General features: G+C 43.1%; 1 long non-coding RNA gene across 1 annotated transcript; it reads right to left on the bottom strand.

The window, feature by feature from the left end:
• Positions 1-570: 570 nt before the first annotated feature.
• On the bottom strand, positions 571-5,105 carry LOC117467922 (uncharacterized). Its single transcript, XR_004554413.2, has 2 exons — positions 5,027-5,105; positions 571-1,543 (listed from the first exon to the last, which is right to left on the bottom strand). It is a non-coding gene; the product is annotated as an uncharacterized lncRNA (long non-coding RNA).
• Between the last annotated feature and the right edge of the window lie 2,328 nt (positions 5,106-7,433).

Below are 7,433 nucleotides of genomic sequence, written 5' to 3'. Positions count from 1 at the left end.
TGCCATTTTTTTCCGACCTGCCCCTCTGGAGCATGCTCTGGAGAGAGCGAGAGTTTTTTTTTTTTTCCTATTATGACCGAATAAACATGATAAGCCCACAATTAGTATTGTAGCGTCTCACTGCGATAAAAACACAACTAGTCAGCGCTTTCATCTGCCTCCAGTCACGTGACTTTGTTTACAATCTGACAGCTGGAAGCAAAGGCAAGCCCTCCGAGTCCGGCCTCATATGGCTATGGTGATCACACCAAATGGCGTTAGAGTATAGGGGACAAACCAGGCGACTTTACTTCCTCTTGACACCGTCGGTTATTTACAACAACAAAAAAACTAAATATAGCCTATTTGTTGTTATTGTGCTTCGGTCTTTCTGTGTCTTTTCATCTGCTCCGTGAACTCCCTCAACGGGGCCGCACACTCTCTTTTCTTGATTGCCCTCTCTCAGAGAACACTTCACTGTCCCGCTTCGTTGTAGGATTTCTGTGGGGTATCCAATATTACTTTGTAAGGGTAAAACCCCAGTTCGGTTCAATATACCAAATCCAGTGAACAGAGATAACAGTACTCGAGTTTTCAATTTAGCTTGCTGCAAGGAGAATCGGCGAGCGACCTGCAAATGTCCACTCTCAACCAATTCCGCTCGTCTTCTCTCAGTGCAGCTCTTTTATTTTCAACAATACAGAGACATGACAATCATGTGATGATGACCAACACCAATATATGTTACTGTGTATCTTGTGACTCTGTCATGTGAATGTGTGTGTGTGTGTGTGTGTGTGTGTGTGTATGTGTGCTCCTGAACAGACTGTTCTCTGTTCCTCCCTTCCTGACTAAGAATCTTCTTAAACACATTTATGACAATACATTTATCAGAACACATTATGAAAACATATTTATCCTTCAATAAACTCTAACATTCCCTCCTGTTTTTCATAATTACTAGCTGGTTACAGTGTCTTTATTACTTTCAGAATTAATTCACTTGTTTTTGACATTTTCGAACAATTCGTCATATGACAGACAGTAACCTAGCTTTAAGTCTTACACATTGGAGGTTAGGTAAGTATATTCGTCCTTTTGAGAGGGGTCTGTGTCAGTATAGTCACCGTGGTTCCATGGGTCATCTTTAAGTAGTGACCATTTTTTCTCTCGATGGACTTCTTCTTTTGTTGAGGATTCCTCACTCAATTGTCTTATAGTCATTAGCGTCAGACCCAGTAGGGCCACTACAAACAACACCTTTCCCAACATAGTCTATTTGTGATAGTGGTTCTGTTGTTTTCTTCACCGGGGTTGAGACCAGTATTTCCTAATGAAACACCGCCCTTTGTAGCCGGACTTCCACCACTTATCCGTCATTAAGTTGGAGAGGTATTATCTTTTTGCAGTGGCTCTGATGTATCCACGTAGTTCTTTCGGCGATTTTTTGTGCAGTCGGTGTTGTCAGCAGTACCGTGTAGGGACCGTCCCACCGTGGACAGTGCCAATGCTTCCTCTTAATCACCTTCACGAGGACCTGGTCACCAGTCTGCACTCGAGTATCCTGTAAGGGAGTAGAAATGTCTGGCAGGTTATTTGTTCGAGCTATCTCATTGCTTCTGAAGAGTCTGCTCATCCATTCAGCTAATGTAGTCTCTGCCTCAGCATCATCCTCCTCCCTCACCTCGTCTGAATTCCCTTCCTGTTATGGGAGACAAACCTTTTGCCTTTCTTCCTGTTTCCTCCATTGTTTTCCTTAGTCTTAACTTTACTGTTCCGTTTGTTCTTTCCACTAAGCCTGCACTTTGTGGATGATATGCACAATGGTTTTTTAATGTTATCCTCATATGCTCAGACAGTTTGGTAATAACCTGATTTACAAAATGAGAACCATTATCACTGTACAGTTTCTCTGGAATACCTCTGTTTGGTATTATTGTCTTGCATATGGCTTTTGCTACGGTAATAGCGTCTGCATGTTTTGCTGGGAATATTTCAACCCACTTTGAAAACGGACATATCATTACCAAACAGTATGTGTACCCTTGGCATTGTGTTAGTTCGATGAAGTCCATATGCATGTGTTGAAATGGGTATGGTGGTGGAGGAAACTTTCCTCTCTGTGGTCGCTCATTGCCTTGAGCATTGTGTCTGCAACATACTACACAGGCTCTACAAAAGTTTTTAGAAAATGTAGCTGTATGTATGGAAGTGTTCATTTATTATTGTCACCATCCCTCCTGTTGAGACATGGCACGGCCCATGACTCAAATGAGCTGCTGTTTTGTAGAGACTAACAGGGAGTACTATCTTGTTGTTTATCCTGTTACCTCTTGCCACTAATAAACCTAAGTCTCTCCATGAAGTCCCTGGGCCCCTAGCTACTGATATGTGTGGCGTGGAACCTGGTTTCATTATCAAGGCAGTGGTTGATGGGACCCTAGCGTCAATTGCAAAATCCCCGTGTTGGTTTGCATACATCGAGTGGAACACTACCCTCTGTGGTGTCAGTCGATGCACGAGCACATCATAGTCTTTATCTAGTGTAACGTGCAATGCGTCAGGTTTCATTACTTCTTGGCCATGTTGTGGGGTGAATAGCGTTAACAGGTGTTCACCTGTGTTTGTCACGTCAGGTTGTGGCATGTCTAGTGACCAGTAGTAGTTGGGGGTGTTTATGGATTTTTGAAGGAAGACCTGGTCTTCCACTTTTTCTCCGGGCCCTACTGCTCGCATTCCCCCTTTGACTGGTACTATACTGATTTTTAACATTTCCATGTCGTCTCTCCCTAGCACATTGACAGGGCAGTTTGAGATGAACACAAATGTGAGGGATGCCTGGAGGCCTGACCTTCTATCTTCCATAACAAGTGGCTTTGAAATCGACCTCTGATTTATGTGTCCATTTGCTGATTTTACAAACATAGTGCCAGTTGGTGGCCACATTCTTTGGACCTCTTTGTTCACTACTGATGAGTCTGCACCGCTGTCACATAAGAATTCTAATTTTTCCCCATTGATTTCGATTGTCCTGGTAGGTTTAATACTGTTGTCCGACAGATTCAGTAATACTTCAGAAATGTCAATGTGATGTGTGTGGATGTCCTCTTCTTCCTTTTCTACGTATAGTCAGTTGTCATAACTATGTAGGTTATGTGAAGGGGGGGGGGGGGCATGTATTTTCGTCTTTGTATTGTCCCTTTTGTCCCCCTTCTTTGTTCTGTGGTCTCTCTTCCCTGCAGTCCCTAGCCATGTGTCCCTCCTTTCCGCATCTGTGGCATAGGAATTTCCCATCTGAGTTTAGTCCTCGTCCTCTGCCTCTGCCTGTTCCTCTACCATTCCCTCGTCCTCTGTTAAACCCACCTCTTCCCTGTCCTGGTCCTACAAAGAAAACCTCATTGGTTTATCCTCCTTCTCCTACAAAGAAAGCTGATGCAGATGCTTTCTTTTGTCTTTTTTCTTTGATTTGGGATGTGGCGTGTTCTGCATAATGTAGGCATTCTTGTAAGTCGCATGTTCTATGGTTAACATTGTGCTTGCGGATGAAATCTGCGACTCCTGGGTGAAACCCATTCATTAAGCTTTGTTTTAGCTGTTGTACGAATGCAGAGTCAGCTACGTTGCTGTAGGGGATGCCGCTGTGAATACGGAAACACTCTTCCATTCTTACTCTGAAGTCCTGCACTGACTCTTTTTCCCCTTGCCTACATACCGAGACTTTTGTGAAATCACATCTTAGGGCAAAAGTCCTCTCAATTGCTTGGTACACTGGAACCAGAGCATTGGTTAAAGCCTGGTCACCTGGTGGCATTGGGCCTCCATCTGCTGCTGTTCCCGTGAAAATGCCTTTTACCCTTGCCCACTCATGGTCAAGGATTACCATAAGGGTTCTTAAAATGTCATGTACATTTAAACCATATGACGCTATTAATGCAGTATGGTCAAGGACAAACTGCGCCGGGTCCTGTTTGTATGGAGTCAGTCCCTCACATGCCTTTTTACACTCATCCATTGTCCATCGGCGGAACACTTTTAACATTCTTTCTAGGTCTTCGCCAACTCCATAGTGCGGGTTGGCCACTTGTACTAATGGATAAACGTCACCCTGATATGCTGTTCCGTCGAATGATTTTTCTGCTTCTCTTAATTCTTCAACAGTATATAACTTGGTTTTCCTTTCCTCCTTGCTTCTTGTATGCGGAGGGCTTATTGTTGCTGCCCATTCTTGTTCTATGCGTTGTTTTGTCTCTTTCTCTCTTTGCTTTTTCTCTTTCTCTTGCGCTTTTCCAATCCTTTGCTCTTCCCTTCTATGCTCGACTATTATCGCCGCTGTGCGTGCAGCATCAATTGATCCTGACGTCCCTGTCTCCTCGTCTGCTTTCACTGAAATAGCCGCTGCTATCATACCTTCCACTGCTCCACCTGTCCTTTTATGGGCTTGTTCAGCCCATATAACTGCAACCCGTAGTTGAGCTTCTAACTTCTTTCTTTTCTTGCCTTGCGTTGTTCCAGCTGTTGCTGCTCTCAATTTGTCGCTTAATTCTCTTACTGCTGTTTTCTCCAGCTTCCCTTGGAAGCTGTACTGTTTATACCATTTGCTACAATAAATGGTGCTGCCATGACTATATATTTCCATATATCTCATGTCCCCTGTAGCGGCAGGCTTACTCCCATCGGACCCCATGATTCTAGCTGGTGTTCCTACTGGACAACGTGTCGGTCGGAACCTAATCCCTAATTCACCACTGCGTGTACTTCAACAGACCACAGAGTTTGTGTTAGCACCGTTAGGTTTCCACTCTGTGCGCTGATTCGACTGATGACACTTTTACACACCGCTTTCACTCAATCACTCATAAATGTACCCAAGGGCACGTCGATCCTCCTTTTAGGCGGAGTAGCCTTTCTCTATCAACGTTTTATCACCCTCCTTATAGGCGGAGTAGCCTTTCTCTATCAACGTTTTATCACCCTCCTTATAGGCGGAGTAACCTTTCTCTATCAACGTTTTATCACCCTCCTTAATGGTGGAGTAACCGTGTCTTACCCGTTATCTGTGGTCACTGGTCCGGTTGGATTCCGTCAATCGTGTCCAGGATGAGGGAGGTTGGACATATAAGCACCGGCCCGTCCACAAATTCTGCGTCCCGGGTCTTTCTCGGGGTCGGCTGATGATCCCGGCTGTCGACAGACTGCGGCGTGTCGTCTCCTTCCTCCTTCGCGTCACGATGTTGTTGGAATCCGGCTCGAAGGACCAATTAATGTGGGGTATCCAATATTACTTTGTAAGGGTAAAACCCCAGTTCGGTTCAATATACCAAATCCAGTGAACAGAGATAACAGTACTCAAGTTTTCAATTTAGCTTGCTGCAAGGAGAATCGGCGAGCGACCTGCAAATGTCCACTCTCAACCAATTCCGCTCGTCTTCTCTCAGTGCAGCTCTTTTATTTTCAACAATACAGAGACATGACAATCATGTGATGATGACCAACACCAATATATGTTACTGTGTATCTTGTGACTCTGTCATGTGAATGTGTGTGTGTGTGTATGTGTGCTCCTGAACAGACTGTTCTCTGTTCCTCCCTTCCTGACTAAGAATCTTCTTAAACACATTTATGACAATACATTTTTCAGAACACATTATGAAAACATATTTATCCTTCAATAAACTCTTTTCTGCCATGTCTCTTCTTTAGTTTGACCATCTCTGTTATTAGGTTATGGAATTCTAAATAAATAAGTAATGAAATACCTTACCGTTACTACGCTCTTAAAGAATTATAAGAATAATGCGTATTGAACTGGTTTCATTAATTCGTGATTTTATTTAAGGTATTTAGTTAGAAGCCCTATTTTATCAGCAGCTATGTCTGCCGAGCAGTTACAATGGTCAAACTACATTAAAACAGAATTGTCCCCATTTTTCATTAATAGTTACTAACATTAGATATTTTAATCAGATGTGGACCGCAAAAAATGTGCCTGAATAACGAATTTAGCAGTTGGACATGAAAGTCAACTAATTGTCACTTGCAATGACAGTGTTGTGCTTTTATTACATTACATTACATGTCATTTGTTAGACACTTTTATCCAAAGTGACATTCAGTACTGTGGACAATCCCCACAGGAGCAATTTGGGGTGAAGTGTCACCAGAGAAACAACGACATGCTGACTGCAGTGGGACTTTTGTATTGTATTGTAGCCTTTATTTAACCAGGTGAAAATCCCATTGAGATCAACGATCTCTTTTTCAAGGGAGACCTGCAGCAGATTTGAAGTCCAGCACACTACCCACTGAGCCACAGCCACCCCATTTTATATCATGAACCTTTTACATTAAAAACAAGGGGGGGAGGCCCTTTTTCCAGTTTAGAGCAATAGCCCATCCAGATGTCTGTGCACGTCCCTGCTGTTCAACCATACTTGCCAACCTCGAGACCTCAGAAATCGGGAGCATTTCCAAAAACACCACAGAGGGGGTGCTAGTGGTTCGGCGGAGCTGTATTAGATTAACATTACCGTGCTTATTGTAGTTGTAAGTGCACTGCCTTGCTGCCTGTAGCACCATCCTTGATGGAGTATATGTGTGGGCTGGACCTGTATTTTAGGAAAGGAGTGAGCAGAGGGTCGAGTTGTCGATTCTTGTTCTGTTTTCTATGACTTCATCTGCCTCACCCTCTCAGACTTTCAGTTGCGCTCGCTACTAAAGAGATGCGCGACCATGGAAACCAAACAATGGTGTAACTGTATTAAAGTCCGAGTGAAAACAGTCGATAGTAAATCTGATTTGTCAGAAATCTGGAGAAATGCGGGAGACATATGACCCCGGGAGGAAACCGGGAGAGGGCAGTGAAATCGGGAGTCTCCCGCAAAAATCGGGAGGGTTGGCAAGTATGTGTTCAATACTTCATTCTGCTTCACTCTTTAACTGAACAACCGCGGATGTCTTGAAAGACTCTTTCGCTAAAGATTTTGAAGATATCCGCGTTTTTGTGACACGTAAATACTACGCTTCATATGTTTTGGTGCAGCTCCCGGAATCGTAAGTTCTAATATTACACTAGATAGTAAACTAGAATGCTTTTCAGCCATTAACCTTGAACAATTACATTCAATGATTCTCTCTTCTAAACCATCAACGTGCATGTTAGACCCAATTCCAACTAAGCTGTTGAAGGAAGTTTTTCCATTAATTAGCACTTCTTTATTAAATATTATGAATATGTCTTTATTATTAGGCTATGTTCCACAATCATTCAAAGTAGCAGTGATAAAACCGCTTCTTAAAAAGCACAACCTCGATCCAGAGGTTTTAGCCAACTATAGACCTATTTCTAATCTTCCGTTCCTCTCAAAAATTCTTGAGAAAGCGGTCGCAAAACAGTTGTGTGATTACTTAAAAAACAATGATTTATTTGAAGATTTTCAGTCTGGCTTTAGAACACA

The sequence above is a fragment of the Pseudochaenichthys georgianus genome, chromosome 22 (assembly GCF_902827115.2).
Source record: "Pseudochaenichthys georgianus chromosome 22, fPseGeo1.2, whole genome shotgun sequence".
Lineage (NCBI taxonomy): Eukaryota > Metazoa > Chordata > Actinopteri > Perciformes > Channichthyidae > Pseudochaenichthys > Pseudochaenichthys georgianus.
Note: the sequence above shows the minus strand (reverse complement) of the source record. Positions and strands in the feature narration are given on the sequence as shown.